The following is a 20,442-nucleotide window of genomic DNA, read 5'->3' on the forward strand; positions in this document are numbered from 1 at the left end:
TATTAGTTATGAGTAGAACAAGTAAATGTACAGTATTTGATAACTCTCATTAGTGTTATCTAAAACACTTAGATATTTAGCATTTGTTAAAATACTGCCAATGTAGGGACGTTTTAACAGTGTAAAGTTAACAGTCTGTCAAGACATTAACGTTGCTGATTTCTAGAGAGGAGTCGAGTTCTTGCAACAAATCTGGGTTTATCAGATGGGACAGATTGCTGCTTGTCTGACTGACTTAGTTTGTGTGACAGCACAGTGAGCTGCCTTTGGGTTCACAAGTCCTTCAAAACCAAAGATTCATGCTAATAGAATGCTTTTCACATGAACCACGCAACAATCAGACTTAAAGTTTTATTTATTGGCTCTGACCATCTACTTCTGTTATCAACCATAAGGTCCCATACACTTCATCAACTTCTAACAATGGCCGGGAGCTTGGACAATCTGTCTTGTGTCTTCATTGGTTGAAGCTTCAATGAAGCAGCATCGATTAAAAGGCAACACACAGAAAGTAGAATCTCATTAACACAAACTTATTGTCTAAAAGGGTAATATCCATTCCAAATGAATTGAACGGTTTTCTGAGAGAAAAAAAAAAGTTATTTGCTCTTTATATTTATAGTGCTATTTTGCTGTGGGCTTATTCGTATCATTTGGTCTGTCTTCGCACTCTAGTATTTAGCTGTGTTATGATATTAAGTACCCATTTTAATACAGCATTTTTAAATGAAGGCGTATAGCTACAAACAACAGTGTTATCTATGTTGCATAATAAAATATCTTGTCAAGGTAGCTGCCCTGGATAGTTAATTCCCTCTGACATTGCAACCTACAGCCTCAAAACCTCACCTTCAGCTCAAAGAAAGGGCAACAGCATAGATATGTTTATTCTGTAAATTATGTATTATTTATTACCAGTTATTTGTGTAGTGCACACATATTGCTTACCACTTTACAGAGAACACTTGGATTCCCTGCCCTAGTGGAGCTTACAATCCATATTTCCTACCACACACACACACACACACACACACACACACACACACACACACACACACACACACACACACACACACACATATATATATTTATATATACACACATACAGTGCCTTGTTAAAGTATTCACCCCCTTGGCTTTTTACCTATTTTGTTACATTACAACCTGTAATTTATTTATTTTTTACTCTGAATTTTATGTGATGGATCTGCACAAAATAGTCTAAGTTGGTGAAGTGAAATGAGAAAAATGTAGATAAAAAGGAATTTTTACAAATAAAAATCTAAAAATTGGCATGTGCATATGTATTCACCCCCTTTGCTATGAAGCCCCTCAAAAGTTCTGGTGCAAACAATTACCTTCAGAAGTCACATAATTAGAGAAATTAACTCCACCTGTGTGCAATCTAAGTGTCACATGATCTGTCAGTATAAACACACCTTTTCTGAAAGGCCCCAGAGGCTGCAACACCACTAAGCAAGAGGCATCCTACCCATGAAGACCAAGGAGCTCAACAAATAAGTCAGGGACAAAGTTGTTGAGAAGTACAAGTCAGGGTTGGGTTATAAAAAAAAAATATCCAAATCTTTGATGATCCCCCGGAGCACCATCAAATCCATCATCTTCAAATGGTAAGAACAAGGTACCACAACAAACCTGACAAGAGAGGGTCGGCCACCAAAACTCACAGACCGGGAAAGGAGGGCATTAATCAGAGAGGCAGCACAGAGACCAAAGGTAACCCTGAAGGAGACGCAGAGTCCCACAGCAGAGACTGGTGTATGTGCGCATGTGAGCACAATAAACTGTACACTCCATAGAGCTGGGCTTTATGGAAGAGTGGCCAGAATAAAAGCCATTACTTAGTGTTAAAAATAAGAAGGCACGTTTTGAGTTTGCCAAAAGGCATGTTGACGACTCCCCAAATGTATGGAGGTAGGTGCTCTGGTCAGATTAGGCTAAAATTTAACTTTTCAGCCATCAAGGAAAACGCTATGTCTGGCGCAAACCCAAGACACCCATCACCCCAAGAACACCATCCCCGCAGTGAAACATTGTGGAGGTAGCATCATGCTGTGGGGATGTTTTTCAGCAGCAGGGACTTGGAAACTGTTTTGAGTCGAGGGAAAGATGGATGGTGCTAAATACAGGGATATTCTTGAGCAAAACCTGTTTCAGTCTGCCTGTGATTTGAGACTAGGACGGAGCTTCACCTTCCAGCAGGACAATGACCCGAAGCATACTGCTAAAGCAACACTCGAGTGATTTAAGGGGAAACATTTAAACGTGTTGGAATGGCCTAGTCAAAACCCAGTCCTCAATCCAATTGAGAATCTGTGGTCAAACTTGAAGATTGCTGTTCACAAGCGTAAACCATCCAACATGAAGGAGCTGGAGCAGTTTTGCCTTGAGGAATGGACAAAAATCGCAGTGGCAAGATGTGGCAAGCTCATAGAGACTTATCCAAAGCGACTTGCAGCTGTAATTGCCGCAAAAGGTGGCTCTACAAAGTACTGACTTTAGGGGGGTGAATAGTTATGCACGCTGAAGTTTTCTGTTATTTTGTCCTAATTGTTGATTGCTTCACAAATTTAAAAAAAAACATCTTCAAAGTTGTAGGCATGTTCTGTGAATGAAATGATGCAAACCTTCAAACAATTCATTTTAAGTCCAGGTTGTGAGGCAGCAAAACATGAACCAGTATATTTTTGGAGTGTGGGAGGAAGCCAGAGTATGTTCTAACTCTAAACAGTGGGCACCGTAGTGGGAATCAAAACCAAGATGTCAGTGCTTTGAGGCAGTAATACTAACCATTACACCATCCGTGCTGTCCTACTACCAAAAGATTGTGCCATTTTCATGAAGAGGTGCAAGTGATGCTTGGATTTTACTAGTGAAGTATACATGGTTATGCTTTCAATTTTTAATAATCATTTCAGCCTTTTGCAACTATAGTACTACTAAATCAAACAATGCAATTCTGGTTTTCAACTAAAATACTTTGTAACAGTTTTTTCTTCTTCAACTTTAGACAAGACATCTATGACCCAACAGCAAAATAATTTTTTTAATGCTCTCTTCTGTTATAGGGCTTAATTCAGAGCTGATCGTAGATGTGCTAAATTTAGCACATCTATGATCAGTTTCACAGACATTGGTTGGGGGGGGGGGGGGGGCAGCACAGGGCTAGTCCGCCCCGCATGTCTGCCTCTGTTCCCACACACAGGTACAAAAGCATCGCACTGCGGCAATACTTTTGTACCGGACGAGTAGCTCCCTGCCAGCGAAACCCCTGTGTACTGGCAGGCCGCTACTTTCCGCGCCCTGGTTCGCAGCAGCTGCCTGTGACATGACGCAGCTACTGTGGCCCGCCCCTCCAATGGTCCGGACACGCCTCCGTTGTCAGGACTGCACCCAGCCAATGGCGTTCTAACGCTGTTGGCATGCCCCCTCCAGCCCCGCGACCGCCTCTGCCTGTCCATCAGTGGGCTCACATACGCAGTGCAGCCGCTGCGCGTACGCACTCCACAAAATTCAGACTGTGATCACTGCCGCTGCAGTGATGCAGTCTGAATTTCCCCCATAGTACGTTGTACACTCCAGTTACTATAGTTCTCCATGCCATGGTAGTAGTGAAAGTAGCGAGGAGGGCATAAACTAGAAGGCTGGTGTCCAAAAGTGAGCATTATCCACAGCATGACTTCATAAATGAGGATTTACACTGGCCTTCATGTAAGGCAAACATAAGTTTGAGATGTGCATGACAGATTATCATCTACAACTGGTCACCACTAAAGCAGACATCATATTATTTGTTAACTATATTACGAGTTTCCAGAAGTAGCTATGTACTCCTGCCAAAGAAATGAACCATTACATTTTTAGAAAAACCACAACTATCCTGTGTAAAACTTGTACTTTTCCTCGCTGCCCTTTTACATGTGAGCACTGGGAAATAGCTATGGTGGGCAATACACAGAGTGTGTACACCTGGGAGTCTGAACATGAACAATTAGCGAGTTGCCAGATGTAATAGCTCATTCATTTACCCAGAAGGTGGTAGAAATAGGAGCGGTTATCTTCAATCATGAAGTTTCTCATCAAAACCATTTGTAGAACATTGTATCCTGACCACGGTCAACTGGATTCAAATGCTACATACCATCCAGTATCTTTGGTGGCAGGGGATTACTTAAATTATTAATGGCAGGTGACTACAAAGAAAAAGAAGACACAACAAAGGATAACTAACCCTAAAGAAGAAATTCACTCTAGGGACCAAGGACTATTTGAACTACAGTAAGTCGCATGGCAGCTAATTGCTCTGTATGTTATGAGCCAATCTGTTGTAATAAGGGAAAGTGCATGCCACTGTTTGTTCAGAATACTTGTGAATCTCAAAATGATTATTAAAATTATAGAAAAATTGTTACCTAAAAGTAGAGGGTCATCCAGTACGGACTCATTATGCAACCAATTTTAAAACTCAATGTGTATGATAAATGGTGCTCCAGCAAATCAGCTACTGTCGTGTTTGAAAAATGATGGGAGCTGATTGGCTGGAGCACCATTTATCAAATGCAACAAATCCGGCTTCAGGGCTAATTGAATAGCCCTGGGGAGGTTAATTAGCCATGTTAATTGAACCCCCCCCCCCCCCTATATTGCATGAACTATCAGTATTTATTATAGAAATTTGAATACGGGTCCAGTCTATGCACTCTAGCATGCATGTTGCATGCAGGTAATGTCCTCTGTAATGGTTGGCCACACCCCCAAGCACGGGTCACTACTACTACTGAATTCCCCTAGCGGGCCCTTTATGCGCCAGTCAGACCCTGATTGGGAGGCATGTCCCAATCCGGTTAACAGATGCTATATGTACCAGTGTAGTGGAAGTGGACTAGCCAGCCCATGGGCCATGGCCACATCCCCTCCATGACACAGACATGACCCTCCTGTGACTTGGCCATTCCCCATGTTCTAATCTTCTATCTGCAAATGTTTATAGGTATGTGTACAGTAGAGACTATACAGAAGAAAAAACAGATGACAACATATAAATACACAGATAGCTCCCAATGCTCTGTTACTCTGTTTTGGTTGTTTTATTAACCTCTGTTGTTCAGTATGGACTTCTGTGTAAGTCGTTTCTATTGTGCCTTTCATCCACTGAATAAAATTTTGATTTTAAAAGATAAATATTATATATATATATATATATATATATATATACATACATACATACATACATACACACACACAGATGGGTCCACGTTTAGCTTGGTCTTTAATAGGATTAACTGAGACTGGGCTGTCGGACTTAATCCCCTGCTTTAATGACTTAATCTCCTGCTGTATTGTTCTCTGTATTGTATTGCAGCTGAGAACAATAGATGAAGGGTTTATGTAAATATGTTTATCTATCTGGATATATATATATATATATATATATATATATATATATTTTATTTTTTTTATTTTTTTTGTTATTGGATACGGGTGTGATTTGGATTTCTCAAAAACCCCTCAAAAACAGCTTAAATCATAGAATTTGGGGGTAATTTTGATCCTATGGTAATATTAACCTCAATAACCATAATTTCTACTAATTTCCAGTCTATTCTGAACACCTCATAATATTATTTTTAGTCCTAAAATTTGCATCGAGGTCGCTGGATGACTATGCTAAGCGACCCAAGAGGGCGACACAAACAGCTGGCCCACCTAGGAGTGGCACTGCAGTGTCAGACAGGATGGCACTTAAAAAAATTGGCCCCAAACAGCACATGATGCAAAGAAAAGAGAAAAAGAGGTGCACCAAGGTCGCTGGACGGCTACGCTAAGCGTCACAAACACCTCAATATCACAGGAATTATTCATTCTAATCAATGGTATTATTGGTCCAAATCACTGGAAGAAAATGACAAAATCACTGGAATTATTCGTTCTAATCAATGGTATTATTGGTCCAAATCACTGGAAGAAAATGACAAAATCACTGGAATTATTCGTTCTAATCAATGGTATTATTGGTCCAAATCACTGGAAGAAAATGACAAAATCACTGGAATCATTTGGCAAGATCACTGTAATTAATAATTAATTATAAATCACTGATATTAATTGGTAAAATCTCGCTATCGCCTGCCTAGTGAAGTGGAATCTAGATGGGATTTTGTACCGGGGACACAATAACTTAATCAATTGTCTAAATCCCAATGCACTAATGGCGGAAAACGGGCGCACGTCTAACAGCGCACTGATTATACTGAGAACTAATTATACTGATCAATCACTGATTATACTGAACACTGATTTTACTGAGCACTGATAATACTACGGAGAACTCACACTGAGCAGCGAGAACAGCACTGGACTATTGTACTGTAGTATACTGGTCACCACAATGCTGCACTGTACTACTATATACTGCTCACAACAATGCAGCACAGGTATGGATACTTGAAGTGACACGGAGCTGCAAGATACAGCAATGGTCTACTGTACTGTACAACTATATACTGTTGGTCACCAAAATACTGCACTGTACTACTATATATACTGCTCACAAAAATGCAGCACAGATATGGAATGGATACTTGCAGTGACACAGAGCTGCAAGATACAGCAATGGCCTACTGTACTGTACAACTATATACTGTTGGTCACCAAAATGCAGCACACTGAGCACAGATATTTGCAGCACACTGAGCACAGATATGGAGCTTTCCAGGCAGAGAACGTAGACACGTCCTCTCCGTTCAATCTCCAATGCACGAGTGAAAATGGCGGTGACGCGCGGCTCTTTATATAGAATACGAATCTTGCGAGAGTCCGACAGCGGGATGATGGCGTTCGGCCGCGTTCGGGTTAACCGAGCAAGGCGGGAAGATCCGAGGCTGCCTCGGAACCGTGTAAAATAGGTGAAGTTCGGGGGGGTTCGGATCTCGACGAACCGAACCCGCTCATCTGTAAATATTATATATATATATATATATATATATATATATATATATACATATACACATACATACACATACATACACACACATATACCAGAACTCACGTTTCAGATGCAAAAGCAGTGATAAGGTTTATTACTTATTATTTAGGAATAACATGTCAGAGAGTTATCCAGCCACAGCCCCTGCTTTTGCATCTGAAACGTGAGTGCTGTTATTTTCCTTTTTCTGTACCTGGGAGACGTGAGTGTGCTTATAATACTGCTTTTACCATGCACCGCCACATATTTTCTTGTCTATTTTTTCTGAGTGCTGTCAAATATGCTATGTATATAATATATATATATATATATATACACACACACACACATTTTATATATATATATATATATATATATATATATAGAAAAACAAGGGGTACCCTTAGGCGCTACGTGGAGCGGAACTGAGCTGCAGCTTAGACGAACCCCCTGTTAGGTGGAGCCCTAAGATATCAAACCAACAAACTAGAGTCTAAGTGCGCTAATGGATAGTACTGTATATCATAAATAAACAGATTTAAAAGATTCAACTTTCAGTTTTTAATACATAAAAGCCACAATAGCATAAAACATCTGTGAGCATATAAACATCTCTTTACAGAATGTATAGACAATGTATACAAACAGTTTCTGTCAGATGGAAAATTCAAGTGAAACTTGAGATTGGTGGTAAATCTTCCTTAGTAGTATAGAATACAGATGGAATACAGTACTCGAACACAACCCAACGCGTTTCGTCCCTAACTGGGACTTCCTCAGGGGTAATATCTAAATGACAGAATACAGTCACTACACAATCTTTATTAGTGTGCAGTTATACAAATAATAGCTAACATAGCTATACATACCGAGTGCCAGATGTTTTTTACAGATAATCCCAAAATTGTGTAAAAAGCTCACTGAATATAAAAGCAGGCAAAGGACCTGATAAAATGAAAAAGGAGTGGTGTATAAAATATTTTAGGGTCTCAGATAAATGTAGGAACAAAGCAACAAGATGAGGGAGGATGGGGATAATACGTACCAAAATGACTGGGAAAGCAGTTCAATATAATGAAGCCCCCAGTCACACAGAGTCCAGATAACAAATGGACAAATAGGTGACCTAAATTAAGAAAAACAATCCAGAACTTAAATGGACAAAGGTCTTAATGGAAAACTTATCGTTCTTTACGAAAAATAGACCGGGGTCAAAAGTTTATACATACCCGAAAACAATGTGGTTTAAAGTCTATCACTGACTCTATAAACCAGTCCCTGATGAGGGTGAGACCGCTCAGTAGTGGGTCAACCTATAATAATTTATAGTTAATATTCAGTTGTTAAATAGATTCCTAAACTACATGCTTAGTTTAAGAGGGTTCCATTCGCATGTTGTGCTCATGGGCCCACAACTAATAAGTAGAAGCGAGATTAAGACATAAAGATTCCCAGACTATATCAGCAAGTGCTAAGGTTGGGGCAAGTGCTTGATATTTAACAGTAAATATGACCAAAGCATGTATTAACCAAATTAACATATACAGGGTATGCATACAGAAACAGGATATTTAACATTCAGATTCCCAGTAGTATTATGTGAAGGCAAAAAGGTCCAGTAATTACTCACAGCCAAATAGTGTAGTGGTCATCTCAAAGTCCAAAGTGAAAATGAAAGGGCTAAGCCTTAGTGGGTATTTATACCTAATACCCTATGACATCACTTCCTTCCATAATAGAGTGTTAAGGAGAGACAAAAGGTTGTTATACCCTGCAAAGAAATTCCCCAAGATGTGAAGATATATACTAAATAAATGTGTGACACTGTTTAAGTGGTTAACAGAAAAAATGGAGCTTGAATAGAAGTTTATAAACTTAAAAGAAAACCTGTGGAACGCAAAACCGCGATGCGCTCCAGGGGCCGGAAGTCACGTGACCAGGGCCTCCGTGACCGGAAGCGCCTATGGAACGCAAAACCGCAATGCGCTCCAGAGGCCGGAAGTCACGTGACCGGGGCCTCCGCGACCGGAAGCGCCGACTACCTGCGTGACTTCAAGGGGCCGCACCAGCCAGCAAATGAATAAGTAAATGCGGCTCTCAATACTTACAAAGCGCGTCTGGTTCGGTGTACGTGGAACGCACACACAGACTGCGCTCCACTGTAACCTAGCAACCATAGTATGGTGCAAGTGATAAGTAACGTGAACGATAAGGAGGTGAATTAAAGATTATGCTTGCTGGCCTTACTTTATTAGTCAGGGGAATATTTGTATCAAAACTAAACTAAATAATGAACAATTATTTAAAGAACTTTATATTGATATCATGCTTAGAAGATAGCGGTAAGGGCTGGATAATATCTAATGCAAATGATCCCTAAAACATCAAAGTGTAAAATTAAATATGTGACCTATTTAACTAAGCCAGAATGAGACCTTATGGGATGCCATTCACTAAAATTAAATAACAATAATATCAAGTGTAAATAAAGTGAGAAGAAAGCAACAAATGGAGAGGGTCCTGATAACTACCCGATGAAAAAATAGATAATATCTAATTATAGGTGTAAGTGTGGGGACTCATTGTGCCTTCACATTTACATTGTTTAGCTGGGTGATATGCAACATATATAGCAACACTCTTCTTGTATAATAGTCTGCAGCATATTATAATCGCAGATCAATGAGCAGACAAGTTGTATGGATATATAAAAGTTATGCTCCTAGTCTCAAGGGCTAATTCCCCATTACACTAAAGCAAAGCTAAATGAAAGAAACCACATCTATACCCTCATTGAGGCCATGGGGAGCTAAGGTATTTAGAGTAAAGATCCAAAAGCTCTCCCTTTTCGCTAAAAGCAAATCCCTGCTACCACCTCTTACTGGCTCCTTAATATGTTCCAGAACTGTGAATTTGAAGTTAGACAGAGTAACACTGGAATTGTGTTTTTCGGAAAAATGACGGGGTACACTATGATTCTTCACTTTATTTTTTATGCTTCGCATGTGTTCCTGTATGCGGATTTTGATTTGTCGTTTTGTTTTACCGACATAAAGCATTCCACAAGAACAAGTGATCTTATATACCACATATTCGGAATTGCAGTTGACTGGATGTTTTAACATATAGAGTCTTCCTGTATCAAGTTTATGTTTGAAGGTTACATGATCCATAAACTTGCAGCAGATGCAATGGCTACATGGTGAAAATGGCGGTGACGCGCGGCTCTTTATATAGAATACGAATCTTGCGAGAGTCCGACAGCGGGATGATGGCGTTCGGCCGCGTTCGGGTTAACCGAGCAAGGCGGGAAGATCCGAGGCTGCCTCGGAACCGTGTAAAATAGGTGAAGTTCGGGGGGGTTCGGATCTCGACGAACCGAACCCGCTCATCTGTAAATATTATATATATATACATACATACATACATACATACATACACATACACACACATATACCAGAACTCACGTTTCAGATGCAAAAGCAGTGATAAGGTTTATTACTTATTATTTAGGAATAACATGTCAGAGAGTTATCCAGCCACAGCCCCTGCTTTTGCATCTGAAACGTGAGTGCTGTTATTTTCCTTTTTCTGTACCTGGGAGACGTGAGTGTGCTTATAATACTGCTTTTACCATGCACCGCCACATATTTTCTTGTCTATTTTTTCTGAGTGCTGTCAAATATGCTATGTATATTTTATATATATATATATATATATATATATATATATATATATATATATATATATACACACACACACACACACACACACACGTTATGGTAAGAACTTACCGTTGATAACGTGATTTCTCTTATGTCCACAGGTATTCACAGGATAACATTGAGATATTGTCGAGCGACAGCGAAAATGGCACCAACACGGTCACAAGCTTTCTGGCCTCCCAGGATGCATTGGGGCCCCCACTATATAGTCCCGCCCACTGACTCAGTCAGATCAGTTCTTTCCACAGCGATTTTAGGCAGGAACATTAGGTAGAGACCTGTACAGGCGATAAGAACACACATGCACACCCTTCCATACAAGAAGGAAGAGGTTTTAGTGATTGTCTAGATCCTCAAATCAGATGCGTCAGGGTGGGATCCCTGTGGATACCTGTGGACATAAGAGAAATCACGTTATCAACGGTAAATTCTTACCATAACGTACATTTCTCTGGCTGGGTCCACAGGATTATCCACAGGATAACGGTATCTGGACTCCAGGTCGACAGCAAAAAGGTCGACACACCTTAGGTCGACGCCAATTGGTTGACACACCTTAGGTCGACATGGACAAACGGTCGACATGGACAAAATGTCGACAGGAGCAAGGTCGACATGGAAAAGGGTCGACATGAGTTTTTCACAATTTTTTTCTTTTTTGGAACCTTTTCATATTTAACGATCCACGTGGACTACGATTGGAACGGTAATCTGTGCCGAGCGAAGCGGTAGCGGAGCGAAGGCACCATGCCCGAAGCATGGCGAGCGAAGCGAGCCATGCGAGGGGACGCGGTGCACTAATTGGGGTTCCCGGTCACTCTACGAAGAAAACGACACAAAAAACCCCATAAAAAACTCATGTCGACCTTTTTCCATGTCGACCTTGTTCCTGTCGACCTTTTGGCCATGTCGACCTAAGGTGTGTCGACCAATTGGTGTCGACCTAAGGTGTGTCGACCTTTTTGCTGTCGACCCTGAGTCCCAGACCCCAGGATAACATTGGGATTCCCAAAGCCATTTTAGTGGTGGGGACGCTCCTGATTGCACAGGAGGACCTTTCGCCCGAAGTCTGTGTCATGAGAGGCAAAAGTATCCAAGGCATAATGTCTGATGAATGTGTTTATGGAAGACCATGTGGCTGCCCTACATATCTGTTCTGCTGAAGCACCCTGCTGTGCTGCCCAAGAAGGACCTACCTTACGTGTAGAGTGTGCAGAGACATTAGCCGGAATAGGGAGATCTGCATGAGAATAAGCTTCTGATATTACCATTCGGAGCCATCTCGCCAGCGTCTGTTTACTAGCAGGCCAACCTCTCCTATGGAATCAGTAGAGGATGAAGAGAGAATCTGTTTTCCTGATGGCACTAGTACGATCTATGTAGATTCTTAAAGCCCGGACCACGTCCAGCGACGCTTCTCCCGCAGATAGTCCCGATATCTGAAAAGCTGGGACTACAATTTCTTCATTCAGGTGAAACTTTGATACCACCTTTGGAAGATAGCTAGATCTCGTTCTGAGAACTGCTCTGTCTGGAAAAAAACTTATGAAAGGAGACTTACATGATAATGCTCCCAAATCTGACACTCTTCTGGCTGACGCCATTGCCAGTAAAAAAAGAACTTTAACCGTTAACCACTTAAGATCTGCTCTCTCAAGTGGTTCAAACAAAGGACCCTGGAGAAATTTAAGAACTAAATTCAAACCCCAGGGAGCTACAGGAGGAACAAATGGAGGTTGAATATGTACTACTCCTTGGAAAAATGTACGTACATCCTGTAAATCAGCAATCTTCTGCTGAAACCATACAGTCAACGCCGAGACTTGCACCCTCAAGGAAGCAACTTTCAACACTTTATCCAATCCTGCCTGAAGGAAATCCAAAATCCTAGCTACTTTAAAAGATCTCGGATTGTAATTTTTTCCAGTACACCAGTGAATATAAGCTTGCCATATTCTATGATACACACGGGCCGAAGAAGGCTTTCTTGCTCTAAGCATGGTTTGGATTACTTGTTTCGAAAATACTTTAGCCTCTAAGATAGAGGTTTCAACAGCCACGCCATCAAAGATAGGCGATCCAGATGACTATGATAACAAGGACCCTGCATTAACAGATCTGGACGTTGAGGGAGCAGTATCGGTGCTTCCACGGACATTCTCAACAGATCCGTGTACCAATGCCTTTTTGGCCAAGCTGGAGCTATTAGAATGATTGCTCCTTTTGCCTGTTTTATCTTTCTCACTACTCTGGGTAACAGAGATATTCGAGGGAACAGGTATGCCAGCTGAAACCTCCATTCTACTGACAGTGCGTCTACCAGGACCGCTCCTGGGTCCCTTGTTCTTGATCCGTACCTCGGAACTTTGTTGTTTAGACGAGACGCCATAAGGTCTATCTCCGGTAGACCCCATCTGTTCACCAGTGTCTGAAACACTTCTGGGTGTAGTGCCCATTCGGTTTCCTGAATGGTGTGCCGACTGAGAAAATCCGCTTCCCAATTTAGTACACCCGGGAAAAATACTGCTGACAATGCCGGGAGATGGAGTTCCGCCCATTTTAGAATGGGAGTTACTTCCTCCATCAGACTCTTGCTGTGAGTTCCTCCTTGATGATTGAGGTATGCTACTGCCGTCGCATTGTCTGAGCAGATCTGGACTGGTCTTCCTTGTAAATTGTCCTTTGCCTGAACTAGAGCCAAGTAAACGGCCCTTATCTCCAACAGATTTATCGGCAGGCGACTTTCCCTTGCGGTCCACTTTCCCTGGAACCATAGGCTTCCGAGTACCGCCCCCCAGCCCTGCCGGCTGGCATCTGTTGTCAGGACTTGCCACTCTTTTATCCAAAAGGGTCTCCCCTCGCATATTCCACCATGTCGAAGGTTGATACCATCAGACCCAACAGTCGCATTGCTGCATGGACTGACATTGTCTGGGCTTGCAACGCTTCCTGAGCCATGACCTGCACCTTGACAATCTTTTTCTCTGGTAAGAGAACTTTCCGTAGGTCTGAATCCAATATGTCCCCCAAATGAACCATCCGCTGTGACGGATTCAGGGACGACTTCTCCCAATTTATGAGCCACCCGTGTCTCTGTAAACAAACTTTCGTCTGTTGGAGATGGCTCAACAGTAAATCTTGCGACTGTGCTAAGATTAACAGGTCGTCGAGGTATGGGAATATTCTTATCCCTTGTTTGCGCAGACAAGCTGCATCACCACCATGATCTTGGTAAACACCCTGGGTGCTGTAGCTAGCCCGAAGGGCAGAGCTTGGAACTAAAAAATGTTCCTGGAGGATGGCAAACCTTAGGTAACACTGATGTGATAGTGCTATAGGCACATGTAGGTAAGCATCCCGTACATCCAGAGATACCATGTAATCTCCCGGTTCCATAGCCAACATTATGGAGCGTAAAGTCTCCATGTGGAACTTCGGGATCCATATGTATTTGTTCAACATTTTCAGATTTAGAATTGGTCGATATGACCCATTTGGTTTCTGGATTAGAAATACATTGGAGTAATACCCCTGTCCCTTTTGTGATGGAGGTACTGGGACAATCACACCTGACTGCAGTAATTTTTGGACTGCTTCTCGCAGGGCATTGGCCTTCAACTCTATACGAGACGGGCTGGTGCAAAAAAATCTTTGAGGAGGCTGCCTCCTGAATGGGAACCCATACCCCTGAGATACTACCTTCTGCACCCAGGCATCTGCTGTTGACTGTTGCCATATGTGTGCAAATTGAAGGAGTCGGCCCCCAACCCTGGAATCCTCCAGGCGGAGGCCCGTCTCTTCAGGCTGAGGGTTTCTGTTCAGGTTTGGAAGCTGGCTTTTTGCTAGCCCACTGCTTCCTACCCCTGGATTTAAACTGGGGTTGTTTAGGCTCCTCTTTTGCTTTTGCTTTGCTTTGCCAACGAAAAGAGCGAAATTTTAAACCCTTGGACTTAGGGTTATAGGTAGCCGGAAATCTGACCTTTTTCGATTCAGCCTCTGATTCTAGGATATCCGATAAAGGTTTTCCAAATAATATATTACCCACAAAAGGCAATGCTTCCAATTCTTTCTTGGATTCCGCATCTGCCTTCCAGGTACGTAGCCATATTGCTCTGCGAGCGACTACTGTTAAGGCTGAAGCTTTAGAAGCAACTGTACCTACATCAATTGCTGCTTCTTCCAAATACTCGGCAGATTGTCTTAAATGGCAAAAACTATCCTCTTGCTCCCCAGTAGGAGAAGGGATGCTGTTCTCTAGTTCCTCTATCCATTCGCCCATAGCCTTTGCTACCCAGGCCGAAGCCATAGCAGGTCTTACCACTGCTCCTACTAGAGAAAAAATATTTTTCAAAAGGCTCTCTACCCTTCTGTCTGTGACATCATTCAAAGAGGTAGATGACAGTGGTAAAGCAGATTTATGCACGAGTCGCAGAACATGTGCATCTACTTTTGGAGGAACTTCTCTCTTCGAACAATCCCCAGCAGGAAATGGATAATAAGAATCCCATCTCTTAGGAATCTTATACTTTTTACTGGGCGCTGCCCAAGACTCATCCATCATTTCCGTCAACTCATCTGACGCTGGAAATTCAGCTTTCACTGATTTTGTTCGTTTAAATACAGGTGCTTTTGCTTTTAACGCGGTCTTGGCTGGCTCTTCCAAAGAAAGCACAGCCTTCACGGCATTAATAAGTTCAGCTACATCTTCTGAACTAAAGCTCTGCGACTGATCATCATACGGAGTTGAATCTATTGTTTCCTCATCATCATCCGATGTATCATCTTGTGTAGTCTGCCACACAGACGTATCTGTCTTAGTCCTGCCTACCCCTTGGTTGCTTGTAGAGGCTACTGGAACCAAACCATAGGAAGGGAGCTGCATATATGGGTTCATAGTGTAACCTAACCCTTGAGGTGGTGCTACCGGAGCTAACCTGTCCGCTATTGAAGACAGAGTCTTTGCGAACATATTCCATGGTGGCTCTGTTGGTGGTTGAACTAACTCCTGTTTTTTACTTTGCTGAAAAGCGAAACAGTTTGCACACAAACCCTCATAAGTGACCAATTGATTCATATCAATCACCCCCGACTTACAAGATAAGCATGTTAGGGCTATAGTAGTGCTTGATAAATTCTCCTCATCACTTTTGCCGCTCACAGACATGGTATTAACCTGTTATCGTCTACACAATTTGTGACTGAAGAACACCCTATATGTCAGTATATAGAGGTGAGATCAATCTGACCACAGTGCACCTGATTTGAGGGTCAGAACAGGACTGACATTACACAGAAAAGTCAGCACACATACTAGCAGTCAGTCACATGTTAAAGCATTAAACATTGTCATATGAGAATACCACCTCCATAACAACTTATACATAAGTAGGAAAATTGTACTTCTGTTTTAACTGGTTCTATTTTCAACATAACATGCAGAAAACACAGTAATATACAGGTCTCAAATGCAATAGGTACTAAAAATTAACAATGCATACTAAGAAGTAGAGAGAATTTCTAGTACTGTACACCCTGCCTCCAGAGAGCGGGATACAGGGAGACTCACCACACTTCCATATCCAAGCAAATACGCTCGTAAGACGCTGAGTGGATTCAGACGCTACTGGTGTACACTGCCGCTCTTGATTAACTGATAACGGACACGGATGCTCACCAACGGACACGGACGCTGAGCGACTTCCACGTGTATGCAGACGCTAAAGCCTGCGACTCGGTCTGGGCGGGTTTATATCCAGTGTACACAACCGCAGCGTCTAAGCTGCGACCGAGTACCCTCATGGTAGCGTCTGAGCTGGAAGTGAGGTCATTCAGTTCATGAAACGAGAGACACGCGGGAACTGGCCATAAACTCGGAGGAGGGACGGCCAGGAGAGCGTCTGAAGTTGACTTAAACTCCCAGGATCGCGGCCTCTACCTAATCCTGGCACCTATGATCCCCGGAGCGTAGGGCTGTCACACTCGAGATGTTCGGCGCATCAACACACTGTTTGTAGTCTCCACCAAATAAGTGTAGCTGTGTCCTGACCCCTCTAGTAAGAGGAAGTCCATAGACTCACCGTCTCCCCATGCTCCGGCTACAGCCTGGTTACGTCTGCTGGACCTGCTAGAACATCCGACACAGACGCCCGTCAAGACAGCACTGATACCCGAAGGTAAGCGTTGTTGCGACCCGGTGGGGAGTTGTTGGAGCGACTCTTTCTAATATGCGTTTAAGACGCCGTTAAGAGAAGTCGCTCTAAAAAACATTATAGCAAGTCTTTAAAAATAAAGTAATGAAAACTTGAGGCTGCTCTCACAGCAGCCCTGTGATCATGCGGCTTCCTGCCGCACCAAGCAAAAAACTGATCTGACTGAGTCAGTGGGCGGGACTACATAGTGGGGGCCCCAATGCATACTGGGAGGCCAGAAAGCTCGTGACCGTGTTGGTGCCATTTTCGCTGTCGCTCGACAATATCCTAATGTTATCCTGTGGATAATCCTGTGGACCCAGCCAGAGAAATATATATATATATATATATGTTATTGATGCAAGTTAGAGACGCATAACGTAATTCAGATGCTATGTCAGAAGCAGCCTTCCCCCTTTATGCCCTATTTTTGTATTGTTTTTATTTTTCACTATGGTGATGGGTTTATCATTTATTTGTTTTGAACAGGGGATTCCAGCCTGTCACATGACGTACAGTGTCAGTGTGAATGGCAATTCCCCTATGACGTATCAGGTGTATCATGTGACTATGCCCCCGGAAGTCGGACGGGTCCACCAGCGCTGACATGCGTGAGTGAGGTCACCGGGACTCCGTGTGTGGCGGGCGTCCGGAAACACTTTCACATTTCTGGTAAGCACTATAAATGTTGTATTTTGGAGTATGTTTTTTAATCTTGATAAAGGAGCACAGCTCCGAAACGTCGATTGCAGCACGCTGTCAGCGTTATCATTTCTTCTCGGACGATAGTTTCCACGAGTGCCATCTCTGATCTGGTTGTATGTATACTTAAAGAGGAGGGGCACCGGAGCAAGTTGCTTTTTATACAGACACACGGAGTGCCTAGCTATTTTGCCTAATATATATATATATATATATACATATATATATATATATACATATATATATACACACATACATACACACATATACACACACACACACACACACACACACACACAGATATCTTCTTACCATTTATACATAAATACATAGATCAGCTTGGCTAGAAATCCTCAAGGGAAAGCGGTCTCTCGGATATCAAACTGGATTCCAAAACCGTACAGTTAAGTCTGCAGAGTAATTTCTTCATTAAAAAAAAAAGAGGGGGACATCGATTTGTCAATGTTCCATTTTAAGAACAGAACTTTCTGAAAAGAAACCACAAGGACAGATCCTATTTTTTAGAACTGAAATGCCAACGTTCACTGTAACACTCTCCTTTATTACCCCCTGTGGTTTTGTGCTAAACTCTTCCTGCTCATAGGGGTATATTCAATAAGAGTCGGATCCATTCCGACATGTATTTGTCGGAATGGATCCGACAACCCCTATTCAATAGAGTGGCCAAAACCGAATGTCAGATTTGAGCCTAATCCGACTGTCTGATTTGGGCAATGTCCATACGGCTGTCAGCAGCTCCCCATGTGTGAGAACACAGGGAGCTGCTGGAGCCGCACATCACGGCCGCCCAGTGCCGCGCTGCAGGAAGAGAGATGCCTAGCCGAGAAACGGCCATCAAGATACCTCTCATCCCTGCTATCGTAGCCTGCCACACCGTTCCCCGTCTCGTCACCTCAATCCGACTTTTTTTAAAGTCGGATTGAGATTGTCGGAAAGGGACCAAAACCTGTCGGATTTGGCCCCGTTTTTCCGACAGAAGCACGTGGATCGGCGGCTATTCCGCCGATACATGTGTTTTCCGACAAGTTGGGAATTCCCGACTTGTCAGTAAAAAACTGCACTTTTTGAATAGGTCGGAACCCCTTCAGACCGACATCTGTCGGAAGATGCCGACAAGACGGCAGCTTTCGACAGCTATTGAATACACCCCATAGGGTCTGTTTCTTGCCACAGTCATAAATGTAATTTTACAGTAAAGAATAATAGAAAAGTTATATAAATTCCACTAAGCCATATATTAATACAACTGCATGTCACACTTGTTACTAGTTTCCATTTACTATAATTGTACTTACTACTGGACATAGAAATGTGTTCTGGGTATTTTGACTTCCCTTGCTTGGAGAAAACCATGCTAAATGAAAAGAACTATATTCTCAGTTACTTGAATATACTAAATGTCAAAAGAAATCTATTTTACACAAGGAAACTGTACAGATATACCCACTGACTGCTAGCTGCTGCAGCAACGAGTGTCACATCCCAACAACAAGCCTACAAATGACATAAAAATGCCATTACATTATGTGAGTCATTGAGCAAGTCCAAACTCTTCCATATGACTACAGTGTCACAGGAAAATGCTCCTGTGGGAGATTTTACAGAGCACCAGAAAATACTCAGTCTGAACACATGTGAAATTGTATAAATTATCCAATTGCAGAATCTGTCTTTCATCAAGTGCTTGCTGAACACACTGCTACACTGCTGTGAGAGCAACAGTAGACAATGCACGATGGGTCCACGCAATTTAAAAACAGTTTGTAAAAAAGACCTAATATGTGTTAAGAAAAAAAAAATGCAAGTTTGCTTATATGAATAGCAGCGTCCAGTTCTGCAAAAGTAGCATTTGCACCAGGTCGTCCTCATCATCATCATTGTGTATTTTGCACCAAAGGTCGAGCACCCTGAAGAGAAATGCCTCCTGTCAGTCAGTGTCCAGATCTCTCATGGCCACATTTGCATAAACATGCCCTAACTGGACTTGATAAATGACTGCCCCTTTCTACCCCAGCACCACTTTTCTAAATTTAAGAAGTCATGGGCATAAGATGTGACCGGAACAGCATATGGATGCAAGCTTTCTCTGTGCTCAGACAAGGTATGAAAAACATAATTTTATGGAATAAGGGACCATACATGCCACTAAACATTCATAAAGTATGAGGCTTGAGGCACGGTTGAGGTGTGCGGGGGGAATGGCTGATGTCTAGCAGTTTAAAGCAGTTTAAAGGCCATCCACCCTTCCTAGGAAAAACACTGCATGTAGCAGGGCAAATGCCTCCCAACTTGCTGCATATCGGTATGGATGTGGTGACCGCAGAAGAGCGGGACAGGCCCATCTACATGACCCTTGTGTGTACACAACCGGTTTCTGCAACAGACACTTGATTTGTGGATTATTAAATGACAATTATAAGAAACGCTATAATTATGAGAAATGCTTTTCCCCAAAAGTGAAGCAAAGATTGTGCTGACTTACGTTACTGTATGTATTGCTGACTGTACGGTAGAGGATCCTGTACTTCTACTGACATGTCCTTTCCCTATTTTGCCAGTAATACATTTATTGAGCACTTTGTCTGTGTTTTCCTCTGGTATCATCTTAATTTTGATTTTGTAATCACAAGTCAATGATGTTGTTCAGATTTATTGATCCTGTTAGGTCACTGATGGGCAACAGAATCCAAAATGGTTACTCCTAGCCCCCCCAGGTTTGTTCCGTCTGTGTGATTGTTTGGGTGTTTTCTCAGTGTGCTTGGTGTCAATGTAATGGGTGCAAGTGTTTTATGTGAGTGGCTTTAGTTTTAATATTTTCTGT

General features: G+C 42.3%; 1 protein-coding gene and 1 long non-coding RNA gene across 2 annotated transcripts in view; both read right to left on the reverse strand.

Annotated features, from left to right (window-relative positions):
- Positions 1-20,442, reverse strand: part of LOC134928271 (cytochrome P450 7B1) — a 369,002-nt gene that overhangs the window by 234,729 nt on the left and 113,831 nt on the right. The window lies entirely within an intron of this gene.
- On the reverse strand, positions 7,679-8,297 carry LOC134929334 (uncharacterized). Its single transcript, XR_010178483.1, has 4 exons — positions 8,215-8,297; positions 8,031-8,111; positions 7,855-7,930; positions 7,679-7,774 (listed from the first exon to the last, which is right to left on the reverse strand). It is a non-coding gene; the product is annotated as an uncharacterized LOC134929334 (long non-coding RNA).

The sequence above is a fragment of the Pseudophryne corroboree genome, chromosome 5 (assembly GCF_028390025.1).
Source record: "Pseudophryne corroboree isolate aPseCor3 chromosome 5, aPseCor3.hap2, whole genome shotgun sequence".
Lineage (NCBI taxonomy): Eukaryota > Metazoa > Chordata > Amphibia > Anura > Myobatrachidae > Pseudophryne > Pseudophryne corroboree.